This window comes from Protopterus annectens, chromosome 1.part2 (genome assembly GCF_019279795.1).
Source record: "Protopterus annectens isolate FY-2018-M chromosome 1.part2, PAN1.0, whole genome shotgun sequence".
In the NCBI taxonomy this organism is placed as follows: Eukaryota; Metazoa; Chordata; order Ceratodontiformes; family Protopteridae; genus Protopterus; species Protopterus annectens.
The window spans coordinates 859,230,415-859,248,157 of NC_056727.1; positions in this window are offsets into that span (position 1 = coordinate 859,230,415).

Genomic DNA, 17,743 nt, shown 5'->3' on the forward strand with positions numbered 1-17,743 from the left:
AAGGGTATGCAATAACCTCTGGATATGATCGTTTGTACCCATTTGTCTTGTGTCATTTCTAGCCAGGCATTTGAGTACAACAATGAGGGTCCCTCGACTGCCACCAGAGATGGACAGGTGGGCCTGCACTCAGGAGCGCTGAAAGGAAAGAATCCCTACCACCCTGGATCTGCAGACTCCATCTGCTGCAAGGTCGGCGTCTTCCATTATTACTTCCCCCTCCGCCCCTGGGGGAAGAGTCACCACATGCATCGGAAAAAATTCTTTGGGACTTGAGGAACCATATTTTTCCCCCTCTCTGACCTCTTGGATAAGGTCTAGTGAGGATGGAAAAACGGACTCCTATGGCAGGCAGAGTTTTCCCTCCTGTTCACACCTGATCAAGATCTCTTTAACTCTGGACCCGAACAATGACGAGCCATCAAAAGGGGCATTAGTGAAGGAAGATTTGAAGGGCTCAGCAAAGTTAGATAGACGCATCCAGGACTGTCTCTTTAAGGAAATTCCTGCACCTACTGCCCTGCTCTCTCCATCAGCTGCATATGAAATCAGTCACATGGAGGAGTTAACCACGAAGTTTAGGGTGGAGAGGTGACAGAAAACTTTATCTGAAACCCCAGTAGCTACAGTACCCTGAAGGGTATCTCCTAGCTCATTCAGGAGCTCTCTTTGTAGTCTCGTAAAATGGGTCAAGTAATTCAGTGACTGAAGCATAAATGCTGCTGGAAAAAAAGTACGCTTTCCATATCTGTCCATCATCCGAGACTCTTTATTCAGTGGATGAACAGACGAGGAAGTTTCTGACAATTCCTTCTTGGTGGCCACCCCCACCTCCATAGCATCAACTGGGACACCTTTGGTTAGAAATTCTTACTCTGTGGGTGCTGTAATGAATTAGTTAGGCCTCCTTGGAACAGGCTCCACTGTGTCTGGAGAGCCTCATGCCTTCTGAGCAATAACATTCATCAATTGGTCAAAAGGTGGAGACACCCAAGAGGTGGTAGGGTGAGACCCAAAAGCTTCCAGGTATACTGACTCATCCTCAGAAGGATTGGTGGGCTTCCAGCCACCCCTCTGTTTAAGAATCTCCAGGATGTCTGCAAAGTAGACATCCTCAGAGGGGGAGCACGGAGACACTTCTGAATCATCCAGGTCAGTGTCTGAGGTGATAGACTCAACTGGGGTTCTATGTGCTTCCTCTTGCACAATCTCTTCTGAGGGGCCTTCTCAGAGGGGTACTCTGGACAAGTTTCAGAAGAGATAGTCTCGCCCGTAGGGGCTTCCTGGGGCTTAGGGTCTCTGTGTTGGAGGGCAGTGATGGTGCTGAGACCAACAGAGGCGCTCTTGGGGGAAGAGTACTTGAATCCGAGAGTGGAGCCGTCGGAGTTGACAGCATTCTCTCCATCAGCTGAAAAGCCCCCCTCACCCCACTTTGAGGAGGTCCCTGGCACGGAAGAACCGAAAGACCAACCTTGAAGCAGAGTGGTTGGCTCTGAAGCTGATGTAGGAGCCAAGCTGAACTGCACCGAAGCCCCTAGAGGTAGAATCGGCTCAGACAGCTGTCTGATCTGACTCCCCTCCCCAGGCCCGATGGGAGAACGTCACCACCAAGACTCCTCAGATTCTGAAGGAACTGAGGTAGTCAGAGCAGATGTCGGAACCGATGATCCTGTTGGAGGTCTCAGCTCCAGCGTTTCCACTACTATCGGGCCCAAGTCCTCTGGCTTCAATGCCACTGGTCGGGTTGGAGGAGGAATCGAAGAAGGGGATGGTGCCTTTGTCAGCTCTGGTTCCTTCTGGGATGGAGTTGATGGAATCTTTGCCAGTGCCAGTGTATAAAGTAATCTCTTCACCACCCGCTCCATGTCATCATCAGACAGACTCCTGGAGGAACGGGAGGTCAATGAAGGTGATCTCGCGCTTTCTAGAAGTGGAGATCCCAAAGTTGGAGTAACTGGCTCCAAAACTGGGGACTGTTGCCTAACCTGAAACTCTGTCAGTTCCATAACTGCAGATGGAGCCAAAGAGATAGAGTTTTCAGCGCCAAGAGCCCTTGGTTCCGAGCTAGGTGATTTAGCCAAAATGTTTTTAGGTGGCTCCAAGGCCGGTGCAGAGGCAACAGTTCTTTTTCACGACTTCTTCAATTTTGAGGAAGAAGAAGAAGGGGATCCTGTAGAAGGTTTGGAGCTCTGAGAGCCTTCCAAAGCCTCTGAAAAGGGAACCTTCAATAATACTCTAACAATAAGCTTGCTCTTGCATTCAAGGAGTACTCTGCTACTTAAAGCATGGCAAAAGGCAGAAGATTCTTGCAAATGGAGGGCACCCAGGCAATAAACACAACTGGTGTGCCCATCAGTAAGAGACATTTTCTGGCTGCATTTGTCACATTTCTTGAATCCAGACTGTTTGGGTTCTTTCTGGTCCTTAGGCATGTCTGTAGCAACAAAAAAGGCAGAAACAATTTGAAAAGCCTCAAAAAGAAAAAGTTTTAAACTTTGTTACTTCACAAAGTAATATATCTAAGACTGAAAACCAGCAATCCCATACACTAGGCAGATCAACCCCCCCACACAAAAAAAAAAATATATATATATATGTATCAATATATATATATATATATATATATATATATATATATATATATATACACATACATATATGTAGAACTACAGCTTCAACCTAGAAGCTACTAAAGGAAACTTAAGCAATATCAAGAAAACAAATCACACAAAACTAGTCTACAAATACAAAGAAACCTTTATATATATATATATATATATATATATATATATATATATATATATATATATATATATATATCACTAAGTCTTAAACAATGCACAGCAACTATGCAGGAGAGAATCCTCCAATTTAAACGGATTCTCCTCGTGACTACCGGGCAAAACACAAAAGGGAAGGTAGGGGAGTGGCCCTCTAAGTTAAACGGGCCACTAGGAGCCCTCTAAGTTAAACAAGCTATCTAAAAGGGAAGGGAAAGCTCTCTAATTAAAAACAAGCTTGAGGTGGGGGATAGGGAACTAAGACGAGAAAATAGGTAGGCCTGATAATAAAAGGACTATGGCCAACAACAGCAAAGGCAGGGAGAAACATAGACAAAATGTCCTTAGTTAACTAACTAATGCCTAACAAGGTTTCAACTATAAATGTTTTAACGATTAGTGCTGAAAATATAATATGAAGAAAAACTTAGCCAAGGGCCAGTCAGAAGTCGCTTGAGCGGCAAGCGAGATCTGGGTAATCTACCCTGAGCATCATGGGATAGGACATAGCCTCGAGCCAGGGGGAAGCTCTCGAGCTTTTAAATTAGGCTGAGCCGGAACCAGTGCTTGGTTCCTAACCTCTCCCCCCAACCAACATAGAATGAAGGCGAGATAGGACAACATAACATCAGGTAATACTTCTTTATGTGACAAGCACACAGGACAGCAGTTTTGATATCCTATGGAGAATCCAAAAATGCATGTTGCCATCTCTTCTCATGACTCACAGTATTGTAACTGTGCTGGAAATAAAATCAGCCATGTCCTAAGCACCTCAAAGAGAATTAATGGAATCTGCGAACCAGAGAAACTAAGGACTTCAGGCCTTAGCCTCTGAAGAAAGTAGGTTAGCAATAACAAATTCCATTATAACAGAAAAAAAACATAAGAAAAAAATAATTTGTGGATATGGGGTTCATATATATATATATATATATATATATATATATATATATATATATATATGGTTTCATATGAAACCGTCAAAGTAACATTACATCGACCCTCAGAACATCGAGACTACTACAGTGAAAGCTGAAATCAGCGAAAACGAGAACCGTCGAGTTTCACAATATCGAAACTGAAAAGGAAACACGCCTATTCATGTGTCATGGTTATACATGTTCCATAAACTCGATGTTCTCTAACTCGACGGTTTTCATTTTTGCTGATTTCAGCTTTCGCTGTAGTAGTCTCGATGTTCTGAGGGTCGATGTAATGTTACTTCGACGGTTTCATATGAAACTATATATATATATATATATATATATATATATATATATATATATATATATGTCTACTTTGTTTAATAGAAAACACATTTCACTGAAACACATTTCGTCGAAGCCTCATTTCACTAAAAATGAATTGCCTGAGGACAACGCACTGAAAGCTCACTTCACTGAAAACTCATTTGACCGAAACTCATTTTAGTCTAAACAGGTATATGCCCTATTCTCCACTGTAGTGTGATCCTAGAGTTAGTATACATAGTAATGGGAGGTGTGGGGTTACAGCCCTATTTTAAATGTTGTAAACTGCAGATATGGATTCTTACAAGTCAAACGAATAACTCTTTTCAGAAAATAATATATACCCAAACTATGTATGTGTATATACATATATATATATATATATATATATATATATATATACACACACACACACACACACACACACACACACACACACACACACACACACACATAAATATATCTTAGATGCCACTAAAATGAGCTCATTACATTCAGGTGATGTTTAAAGCATAGCTTTCGTGTTTACAGTCATTTTTACTTGGGCCATCTATTTGCTGCCACCGATCCATGATAAGTATGCAGCAAAGATGTCACTGACAGTCACAAATGCTATCACAAGCTGTCAATGTGTAACACAACCAATGAAATGTAAAAAAAATAATAAATCTGTGAAAATCTTTTTCAGAGAACTCAGCCACATGATGTATAAGGACAGATTTGTGGTTATGACCTAGAAAACCTGAGAAGTTGTGCAGAAGAGGAAAGAAGTGAGCAGGCAATACTGACTCCCTCATCCTGGGGGACAGAAGGCTGCTTTGGCTCACTGTGTTGATGACATCTACAGGAATGTAGGTAAAGCACTAGCAGTTACAGCCTAGAGGGAAAACACTCATTGTACAATGTTGCACTGCTCAGTCAAAGGCTGGCATTTGTAGTAGCACACATGTGCCCCTGAGCAGGATCAACAGTGTAGCCCCATGAAGCCAATGGTGGGAGGGGTTAGGGTCATAGAGAAAAAAAAACAATCCTTCACATAATCAAAAACACTGCATCTACTACACTCAAATCTTACTCATTGGAAAGAAAATTGACCAGGGGGGGGGGGGGGGGGCGCTGAGCAGGCAGGAACAGTAGCTAGATGGTCAGAAGGAGGAATGGGCTAAAAAAGTGTTTTACAGGGGCTTCACCCTCCCACATCCCTACCCCAAAGTGGGGCTGTGCCTCCAGACACAAGTGTGCTAACTGAAACTGCTGTCTTGGAAAAGGGAAAATTCCCAGTAAAACACACAAATCATACATTAGAGATCACACTTTCCAATGCTGATCACTAATATCTCGAACTTCACGGTGGCACCTTGTTGCCAGCTATGCAACAGCTACTGAATTTGTAATTTATTTTGTAAAACAATAGCAGTACCATAGTTTGTGTGTTTGATGTTTCATTTCCTTTCAACTGCTCATAGTTTCCATATGGTCACATCTCAAACTAATGCCACAGTAATCAACTGCATACTGCAGCAAAGATGTCTGGATAAAATGCCTAGTTAATTCTTTAGAAACAAAGCAATTATTTAAGTTGCAGCTCTAGTACTACTACATGTTGTGCATTCAGTTTTTAATGTAACACATTCTACTATGAGATATCAATTGAGAATACCCATTTACATTACAGCATTTGCAGTTAGTAGAGAAATATTATAGCCTGTGTACTGAAGTGTATGATGCAAAAGACTGATGATCTATTTCCATACGCTACCTCCAAAAATGAGGTTCCAGCTCAAAGAAAGTCTGGGGGAGTGTTGGGGGGGTCATCTTTGACAAGAATAGAACACACAAAAAATACCTGCCTTCTACACTAGAAGCAGTACACTGTATAAGAATATATGGTAAGGGAGTAATTCTGCATTCACTGAAGTTTTCATTTAAATTTGCTGCAAATGTGCCTAAAACATTTTAAACAATAATAACACTCACAATACAACTTGGAATAATTGTAAGTCACTATTTAACATATGTTTTGAAATCATTTACCTGTAACAGTAAAACTGAATTGAACAGATACATGGTTCTGTTTTATAGACTGCAATAGGGCACATTAAAAAGTCTGCATTACTTTGTAAAACCATCATGGGAGACTTCAACATGAGCATTACTGATGAAATAAGCAATGCTTAGATTGCTTTCAGTTTAAAAGCACAACATGTTCGTATTTATAACATATAGAATACAAATACAAAATGCTGGTTATACACAAAGCTTTAGGAAAGAAAGGAAAAAGCTTTAGGAAATTATTTTTTCTTGCAACTGAATGCAAACACAGCTAAAAAAATGTTATCAGAACATTCGTATAACTTTTATGGTAGCAGCATGACCCCCTTAACTGTGATGTGTAAACTTGTATAAGTGATAATCAAAACAATTAGAAGATATAGCACATTGCTGAAATATGAAGTTCAGTTCAAATTGTTTCTACTTAACAAATGCAGAAGCATCTAACTTTCTTAATTTGACCACAGATGGAGTACTGTAGAACACTAGATTTCTTTTTCATTTTTATGAGAATGCATAAAATATTACTCACCACAAGTATGACAACCTGTCCTGGCTGTGAAAGTACCAATTCTTTAAATTTAGATGGATTCCATGATGCTATTCCAAGTTTTAAGTATCTGTTGTATTAAAGGAATACAAGAAGTCATTTAAAAATATATTAAAATGTTAATAAAAAGGATGTCACTAGAAAGAAGCAAAAATAACTTTTTGTATAAACAGAAGAAACAAACACTGGACAGAAAAATGTAAATGTCATGTGATACATACCAATGCTTTATGAAAATCTAGACTGTCTTCTTAAAGTAGGACCCTTAGCAACACACTAAAATTACATTTTTCAAATGTCATATATAGTGTCAGTGGTGCAATAGTAGCACACTCGTCTTTGGTGCTGGAAGACCATAAGGTCTTTGGGTTTTATTCCTACTCTAGGTGATTAGATTGCTGATACTAAAGTGCAGCATTGGTAGGGACACTGCACTCCGGAGTGGGTTGCTCGGGACTTAAAAAATGTCATACAGGATGGGATAAGGGTGAAAGTCAGCTCTGAAAAACTACAGTCTTGTAAGTAAACTTATAACAGTAGATGTTTGAATGATCACTACTACAGCAGCCATAGTTATATGGCTTATATACTGCTGCGAATATAACAGCTGGCCAGCTTCCAACAATTAACAGCACCTTCCACGTGCCCAAACCCGTTAGTTTGAGCTGAACTGCCTAAAGAGTAGTTTGGGCACTAAGCCCTTCAGATGTTTCATACCAATAGAGACAGGGAGGCTAAAGCCCTGAAAATTTAAATGCTAAGAAAAAAATAATGGTCTTCACACTGACAAAAAAAACATACAAAACTAATCGCAATAGAGTGGCTACTGCAGCAGTGATCATTCGAACATCTATTGTTATAGTACATTTACTGATACAACTGTACTATGTTCATCATAAAGGATCACTGCTGTAGCAGCCTTAGCTATGTGGATAGATTACCATAGCTTAAATTGACTGGGAAGAGAAAGGATGAGGGTCCTAAAGACCCTGGTGAATGGTCGTAGCAAAGCCTGTCTTAGACCTGAACTAAAAATCTAATTTAAAGTGCCTTGTAAAACTAAGTACAGAGGACCATGATTCCACTTCTAGAATACTTCTAGCATCCAACTCTTTCCAAAAAGCCACACATTAAGCCAAGGCCCTGGGAGAATGATCCCTGACCCTGCCTAGAATTTCCTTGTGGTGGGTATAACAAAAGGTAATAGCATGAGGCAACCACTTGGAATTAGTCTGCTTTGACACAAGCTCTCCCTTTTTCTTATCTTCACAAGAAATCAGAATTCCTGAAATTGTTTTTCTGATAACTTATTCCCTGCAGTACAGCTTTTTTGAGTATGTAGCTTTAACTCCCAGTCACTGTAGTTGGTGCCTTTAAAAAAATGAAGTTATCATCTTACAGTTCTAAAAAATACTCATTGACAGAGGTCAAATATCAATACAGTTGTGTTTGCCATCATGTATGCTTCAAGATAAAATCTTCTGATACCTTGTTGTATGTAGCATGATTTTGGAATTATTAATGCAAATATGAACAAACAATACTTGACACCTAGAGCTTCTGCAGGAGTTAAATGCAGCTGCACATGCAAGCATTACTCGGATGAAATGAGTTAAAACAGTCCATGGTATGGTATCCTTTCTCTCTAATTTTTAGGTTCTGGAAATAAGACTGGTAGATGAATGACTTGGTTCAAAGTAATCCTGGATACCACTTTAGGTATAATTGAAGAGCTAGTTCTCAAGGAAACCTTGGCTTTGTGGAAAATGAGATAGTGCTGACTCATGGGCAGACATACTGAAGTGGCCGACAAATGAACCTTGATGAAGGAGTGAAACAGGTCAGATGACTGTAACTAATGCAGAACCAGAGAAACACAAGCCCTGAATGAGTGCTTGTTCCTGTCTTGGCACCAACTAGAAAACATTTTCTATTTATTAATATATTATTTTCAAGAAGCAAGCTTTCTTGCCTCTTTTAATACCTGCTGCACATCCTCAGAAAATAGGTGACTAAAAGCTATTAAGATTCTATCATCCAGGCAGTTGGTTGCAGTTGTTTGGGGACATGATGGAACAAACACCCTTTGCTTTGTGTGAAAAGGTCCAGGCCATAAGGAAACTTGTGGAAATTGCTCTTGGCCATTTCCAAAAGGAGGAGGAACCACTGCTGCCTGGGCCAGAAAGGAGTTACTACAATAATGTTTGGAAGTCATTCCCAGTCCTCAGAATGACACTGGATATTAACGGAAAAGGTGGAAAGTATATAGGAATATTCCTGTCCAAGGAAAAGAAAAAAGTATTTGTCTTCCAGGCCTTCTTACATGGAGTACTGAAGCAGAATGTCAATGTTGCCAACTGATTGTTGTGAGCGCAGGTGAATAGTTCTATTTGAGGTGTCAAAATAGCTGGACTAATTCCTGGAAAACCTCCTGATTTAATTTCCTTTTGTGAATCTGTCCTGGTCATGATCAGCTTGTCTGCCACACAGTTTTGAACTGACAGTATGCAAGATGTCTGTAAAGTGAGATTGTATTGGCAAGCTATGCATAAAACATTAAGAAATGTCTGAAATATGGATCTATAGGAATGTGATGATATTCATCTTTTAAATCTAAGCTCATCAGAAAACTCAAATGGGGAATAAGTGGCAACAAGTTGTTATACTATTTTTCTACTTCAGTATTTTTCTCTCTTGTTGTATAAATGGTCCCTTTTTTGCATACTGCCATAACTCTGATCTGATACTGTATGGCATAATCCCCTCCTCAGGTCATTGTGATCACAATTTTTGTATTTATGCTTGTTTTTTCTAACGATGTATAAGACAAATCTTTATTTTCCTTATGTATAAGATGCATCTTTATTTCCTTATGCTTATATGCTTAAATATGTACTTCTATGGTAACATTTTGTTTTTGTACTGGAGCCTTTCTCCTCAGGTCTCTGCTGAAAAGGGGCATCTGCCCAGCCAGACTAACCTGGTTAACAAATGACAACTAAATAAATAAATAAAGTTGTGAAGGGATAATATTATGAACTTGGTAAGTATCAGAGCAGGTTTATAAGGGAAAGATCCAGAACTGGTCTCCATAAATCTTCTACCTTTGGCACTAGTAACATTCTTGAAGAAAACCTTTCTCCTAAATGAGGAGGAGGGACCATTTTTATCACTTCCTGAGACAGCATATGTTGAATGACAGGAGACAAAAGAGGAGTTTGGTTTACTGGATGAGGAGTAAACCCTCGAAAAGGAGGGAGAGACTCCCACTTCCATCTGTAACCTTGATGGATTACTTTTAGAATCCTTCTAAAACTATTTGTTGCCAAAGACAGAAATAAAGGTTTAGACTTTCTGGAAGGATTAAGGGTTTGCCAGGGTGGGAAGGGGAGTCTTGTAGATAGTCATTCAGAATTATTAGATTGTCCTTTGTTCTGGTGGTATCATTTCTTTTTTGAAACTTCCTGTAATTGCTTTTTACATATGTGATTACCAGCAGCTTGCTGTACTTGCTTTACTTTTTGGAAACAGTAGCATTAAACTTCCTGGTAGACTTGGAGAAGGAAGGCTGAAAAATCTGACAGATTCTTTGACTCAGCTTGCCTCTCTTTTTACAGTTTTTAAGGACCTCTGCAACAGAAAGTCCAAAAACTAACTCTCTATCCAAACAAGAATTCAAATTTTCAGATTTGACATATTCTTGATGGTTTAGAATATGCAGCCAAGCAAACAATCCTCATAACATTTTCAGTTACAGCAGCCTTGGAAGTGGCACCAGGAGAATCACAAGCACATTTCAAATAGTGGGTAGCCATTTGAGACACAAAGCCACTAGGTTACAGAAAGACATTTTTTTCCTCAAAAAGGAAACAGATGGCATAGTATTCCTCATGTTCTTAGGGAGAAAAGCAAAATTAAAAGTAAGCGTTGCAGAAGAATACACTTTTTTCCAAATCTAACAAAAGCTTTCCCATCCTTGTCAGAAGGTAAGGGGGTGGTATTAACCAGATGCAGCAACAGGGATCACTAAAGCAATAGCTACTGAGTCTGAGCTAGGATGAGTATATGACAACTTTACACAATCTGCTTTTTTGGGGCAGCAGGCTGGCTGTTAGGCAACTTATAGACTATGACTAAACACCCTATAAAGCTTAAAGAACAACAGGAATCAGTGTAGGTTCTGGAAAATCTTGTTGCAATAAATCATAATACTTCTTCAGGGACAGCGGAATGCCTTTATGCTCAATTGAAACAACTGATTCATTCTGTAAACAATTTCAGAAAAAAAATCCTTTAAAGGTTCTGGCAAAAGCCATGCTCTCACCAGAATCTGAAGCAGAAACTTGAGCAGACAAAATAAAATCTGTCTCTTCACAATCATTTTTTGATTCAAAAACTTAAACCTGTTCAGAAAATAAATAATCCCTTTTTCGTTTTCTTTTACCAGAAACAGACAAACTGGGAGAGCCAAGAGTCTGAACTAAAATTTGAGCTAAGCCCAGCAAGCCACTCATGCCCAAAGTGACAGCAACAGGAACTGATATAAGTCTAAGTTTTTGATTCTTTCTGACAAGAATTTTTAAAGAAACAGACCCATTTTTGCCAGAAAAAACTCACTGAGGGTAGACATAACATTTTGGCTAGGCAGACGGGTTTCCCTGACAGTCACAAATGCTATCACAAGCTGTCAATGTGTAACACAACCAATGAAATGTAAAAAAATAATAAATCTGTGAAAATCTTTTTCAGAGAACTCAGCCGCATGATGTATAAGGACAGAGTTGTGGTTATGACCTAGAAAACCTGAGAAGTTGTGCAGAAGAGGAAAGAAGTGAGCAGGCAATACTGACTCCCTCATCCTGGGGGACAGAAGGCTGCTTTGGCTCACTGTGTTGATGACATCTACAGGAATGTAGGTAAAGCACTAGCAGTTACAGCCTAGAGGGAAAACACTCATTGTACAATGTTCCCTTCTCCCAGGACCAATGACAGCGGCTTTCCCTTGAACACCAAGGGCACTTTAACAGCTGAAGAAGACTTGTATAACCCCAAGTCCATGGTGGCTGCAGGGACTACACCAGGAGGAGCCAAGGAAAATGATGAAAGGTCTAAGGAACAAGAAATAGCCACAGCAGAGTCACCCATCTGTGGCTTAGGCACCTTAGCAGCCTGCTGTGGTGGCAAAGGCTGTTTATTAATTTTCTTCTTTTTGTGACTGGAAGAAAGAAAGAACCAAGGAACTAGTAGCTTGTTCTATGGTTAAGCAAAAAAAGATGCCTGATTCCAAGAGAATCTTCACAGTAGTAGTAGGTAAAACATGTAAGAAGTAAAAAATTAACTTTTTCCAAAAAAAAAAAAAATACAATAATAAAAAAATACTTTAAACACTTACCACACTCCCCAAAAGTAATGTAACAACTTTTACCAGAAAAAACAAAGTAGTTTTAAATTAGTTTAAACAGCTTTTTTCCACAAAAGTAAAAATTAATGTTCCTGTTTAAAAGATATTAAAAGTCCCATGATAATCAATAAAAACAGTTTTTTCCTACCTTAAAATTAAAATTTTCATGGAAAAAGTTCAGTTTCTATCATAAAATGTAGAAGTGGAAAGTTTATTTATCAAAAGGGAACTTTTCTGCCCAGCAATGGAAAGCATTAGCCAAATGTCAGTTCTCAAATGCCAGCAAGACTCTTCAGCATCAGGAAAGCTCTGTAGGGCTTGGCACCCAAAATACTCTTTTTAGTCAGCTGTAAGTTAACTGTGTGGGTGTGTGTAAGATGCCCTTAAGCTTTGGAAGCTGGGCAGCTGTTATATTCTTAGTTACTGCAGCAGTGATCCTAATGGTGAGTATTTACTGGTATTTCATAACCAACGTACATTAATACTTTCAAATTTGATAGGCTATTTTTAGGCTATACATTCAAAGCCCAAATACAAACAGCCTGTCAGCAGAGCAATACAGAATCAATGACAAATGGAGAAAATAGGTTTTCTGGGGCCAGTTAATTAATCCTGAAAGGATTAAATACATAGAATATTACATAGCTAAAACAGTATAGAATTGTTTAAACACTGCTCAGGTTAAACATGAAATAAACAGAAATTACTGACAGAATTTTTCTGGAAAAAAGAATATGTCACTAGAAGGACAAGAACAGTCTTGGATAAGTTGTAGGAGATTGACAAGGAGCCTACTTTTGGGAGCAGATTGTAGACTGGAATGCATAATGCCTTGGAAGGATGCAAAACAAACCTTTAATCTTTTGAACACAGAAATGTTGCCATATCATGGACTGATGGTGAAATATAAGCAAAGGGAAAAGGAAAATTAAACTTTCTTCCTGCTAAGAGGACTTCATCAGAATCAATTTTATAGCAGAACCTAGCGCTCCTGTTACTAGTGTGAAAAATAATAATCGGTAGAGCTTATACAATACTATATACTAATTTTAAGGATCAGATAGATAATATTAAGGACAAATTGGAAAAAGACTAAGTAAACATATTACTGCAGAACAGTGGATGGAAATTTATGAAGCTTAAAAGTATACAAATAAATCAAGACATTTCAGAATATTTGGCTAAAAATGCCTCCAGAAATAAATTTATAGTATAACTAAGCTGAACCACATGCACCTGAGTGTCTCTAGGTGCTGCTGGTGATTGAGATAAAGGAGAATTTGCATTTTTCTGGTACTGCTCTATGTTAGCAGAGCATAAGCCAGTGGTAGTGGATAAGACTTTGATGATAGGCGGTACTGCCAGCCACACCAGAAGAAGTGGGGCACTGGATGTGTAACATATGCCAGCACAGCTAGCTGGAATTTTGTAAACAATTATATGTCATTTTTATATCAAAGTGATCTGTATAGATGCTTGTACTGAAACAGTATTTGTGAGGTTTGCTTGTGTTGAAATATATCAACAGTGCACACTGCTGGTGGGAAAAGAAATGTGCACGTATTCTTATAATGGAATTAAATGTGTATGTTTTCACAGCATACACTGGAAGGGGACAGGTTAATCCACCTGACTTTGAAAGATATTCTTGAAATTAAATTACTTTATGGGTTAGGCCATGAAGATGCTTTCCCACATTTTTGAATGGGGCTCAAGAATGTGTGTGCTACAGAATAAGTTGTCACTCCTGTAGGAAGAGTGGAATGGTTTTATGATTTTGTGACTTCCAGCAGCTGCACCACATCTGAGCAATGCTCGTGTGTGTGTATTATTCACATGTAGGTGCTAAAATCCTGACAGCTTCTAGTGCTGGTGATGGTATGGGAAGCTGAGTCAGATGACCAGTTGTGTATGATGTCATTATGTAAGCCAGAAATAATATTTACATATTAATAGAAGACTGCTCTCAACATTCTGTATTGTCTTGGATCTGGCAACAAGGACCACTCACCTATAATGCCTTGATCTATTCAGTAAGTAGGAACAGTAGTTCTCTAGATCATATAGGACAAGATAGTGAGACTAGCTAAATACTGTTTTTATGTATCTTGTGTCTGAAACTCTGGTGTTTACTGTAAAGAGATATTTAATATTTTATGTTCTTTTATTATTTATTATTAAATATATTTAAGCTTCTCATTGTCACTGGTCCTTTTAGAAAATACGTAAGCTCTGAGAATATTTGCATATATTTATTACTGATAACTCTGGCCACTCCTGAAAGCCTGGCTGTTTGGTCAACATTACCATTTGTATTACTATTAAGTTCACTCAGTATAATTGGATACTCTTTTAAGAGCCTTATAGCAACTGACTAGTGGCAGTGAAACTACTATATAGTCTGGGCAGAATGTAGCATAGCTAGTAAATCTGTGCCAGCCTTTCCCAGGTGTTTGTCTGAAAATTAAATATCAAACAATGTGTCTGTCAACTACTTAGGGCAGCAAGACTAAGACCCAGTTTCACAGAGACTGTGGTGGAGAACTTGGCTTGGGCATTCAGATGAGGACTTAACTCTGACGCTGTGCCAGTGGGAGTCTTATTAGGGACCAGGAGGGAGACTGATGGAGAAATACAGACCCTGGGCTGATGTGTTTCCTGTGTGCTCTTAAGGGAAATTGTGCTTGATGCAGAGAGGTCTGTATCTGGAAATACTCAGTGTATCCATTTGTATTCTGAGTGAACATCCCTCTCCAGTGTCAGTGGTGAGGATTCAGGCTTCTTGATTACTGGACCAGAGTGAAAATGTCACAAATATACTTCACGAGAAAGTCACTATCAATAAGGAAATGCTCCTACTGAGGTAGGATTTGCATCCTGAGGTTCAAGTGCCAAGAAATTACTAATATTCCTACTCTTGCTGAATTCCAAAAAATGTATAATGAGAATGTGGAAAGTTAGGGAGGTGCCCGTTGTCTGAGAGGTTCAGATGCCTGAGAGGTTCAGATGCAGGAAATTAAACAATACTGAGATCTCTACCAGAGGTTAAAAATAAGTGGCAACACAAAGGACAATGGTTTATAGTTAGAAAGAAAAAGTGATGCAAAGAATTCTTTTGAACGCATGGTATGCCAAACTGAAGGATATGTGGGAAGGGATTAAACAAAAGTTAACACAAAAACTGAGAAACTGGACACTCTTGTTTATTGATATAGATAGTAAGATACATACAGTGAAAATGTTTTAGTCCTTTTAGTTTTATATATAGGTCAAGTATATTTTTACTAACTTGGGGAGATGTTGCAGACAATAATTAATAAAAAGTTGAATGACTTTATCTGGGAGGGAAAGAGTTAAGTGGGATAAGTTGATCCTTCCTATAAAACAAGGTGGTTTAGGATTATCTGATTTGATGGGATATTTCAGAGCTAGACAGTTGCTTTTAGATATATATATATATATATATATATATATATATATATATATATATATGTGTGTGTGTATAATACAGCTAGAAGATTATAATTCAAAAAAGGAAATGGATGATGATGAAGTGGGGGGGTTCAAGAAATAAAGACAGATTGGGATTTTGGATGCAGATACTTAAAGAGAATAATAACAGCCATGAAGGACATTATATTTATAAAGTATCAAAAAGTCTTCTAAGAACTAAGCCAACACAAAAATGTAGAAAGGAGACTTTGCCATTATGGATGACTGAAAGGAAATAAGCAAAAGGAGGCTGAAATTTAATGTATAAAACTTGCAAAGGAACCAAGAAATTGGGACCAAATAACTAGAGTGGGAAAGGAAACAGAGTGGGGTGAGGCCAAGAAGACATTTGGACTGTAGGCTACAGACTGCCTACCAGCTATTAATATCAGAGTATCTATTATTATCTTTCAAAATCCAAACATGTCACTGTAATAGTCCACAGAATCACAGATAACAATATCTCCACCTTTTCCAGTTTCATGATGCAAATGCTCGCATTTTTTTAAAGATCAAAATTTTTTGTCCCTGTTTGACTTAGATTATTTGTCTTTTAATAATGCTATTATATTATTGATATCTCCCTCACAAGTCTTTTCAAAAGCCTGGACTGTAGGGTAATTGGGGGGGGGGGGCTGAAATGTGCTCTTTTTCTTAAAGCTTATGATGGTAAAGTTATCCAAGGATGTTGTACAAGTCACTTTGGAATTTAGGTACAGTGTTAGGTTAACACCTAGTGAAAGGTTTCAGTTATGCCAAACAATCCAAAAGGTTAAAACACAGTGAAGATGCAAAAGTAAACTCTGTTTGTTTCAAATAACTCAAAAAAATCAAGGGTAATATCTAAATGATTATGATTAAAGATTTTAAAATCATTACAACAAAAGACAACCTCTTCATAACTTATTAAAACGTCCCTCTGTAATTGCTCATGTTTCTGTTCCCCTGAAGGTTGGTTAAATCTCTGTTATTCCCCTTCAGTGGTGATTCACTATTCTTTCCTATCTCCTGGAGGAGAGCCCTAAAGGGCCATGAATATCAGGGGCAGGGCTGAAACAGGATTAGAATGTTCAACCTGAAAATCATGAGCCTTTTCTTAAAATCTGTAATGGTTATTATTCCCATTTACCTCCCTGCTGCCAGTAACATTATTTGTAGTTTCATTCTTCATGTTAAGCTGTCTATACCTGTTTGAACCATCATTACAATACTATTCCTAGTAAATATATTTTTTCCATGGGTAGCCACTCCATCTTTATAATGTTTTAAGTCTCACTGAAGTTTCTTATTCTTTGTGTTATAAGCCTTATTCCCCCCTTGATCTGTTAAAGAAAAAATATTCTATATTCTAAACTGGAAGAAGAATATAATAAATCATTGGTGACTTTGTTAAGTTCTCCTATATAATCAAAAAGCTTACAAATGGTGTTAGCTAAAGGGAAGAAGTAAGCAGCTATACTTGAGATAAGGTAGAAATCTATCATGAAATATTAGGACTATGAGTGATTAACCATTAGAAGGGTAACAACTTGTAGCCTATAGTAAATGGATGGTAAAACAAGAAATGAAAATAGAAAGTGTGTTAAAAGAACAGTTTTAAAAGTGAATACCAACCCAGCAGCTACAGTATTAGAGGGTGTTACGTAAATAGCCAGAGAATTAACTTGTTTGTTAAAGGCTATTAAAGAAAATACACCTTAAAGAGATAGTTTAAAAGTTAATGTTTAATTGAATGTACACATGTTTTTTTTCTACACCCGGGAGGAAAATCAAGATCAGACAGAAACAGGCAGCAATTTCCTTCAGCATGTTGTCAGGCAACAATGTGTGTATGGAAAACCATAACTTTACATTAGGTAAGACCCATGGGCGGGGCTGTCAATTTTGGAGCATTTGCTTCTATTCTGATGGGTTATAGTCATCACACAAAAAATTTATATACTTTTATGTGTTTTGATTGTTTTAAAGGGAGAAAGTAGGTGCTACAGAAATACTGCAATATCTCAAAAAATGTGACAATAATTCAAAATGATACGAGAAATTGACCTAGGTAATTGGCTAGGCTTCAAAAATGGCCCTTCAGGGCTGCTAGCTTAGAATGAATCTGTGAAGCTGAAATAATTTAGAAGAGTTACTTGACAACCAGTAATGTGCATACAAAAGTTAACAGATGGAAGAAGATATAAAAATCAAAAAAGTGACACTTATATTTACC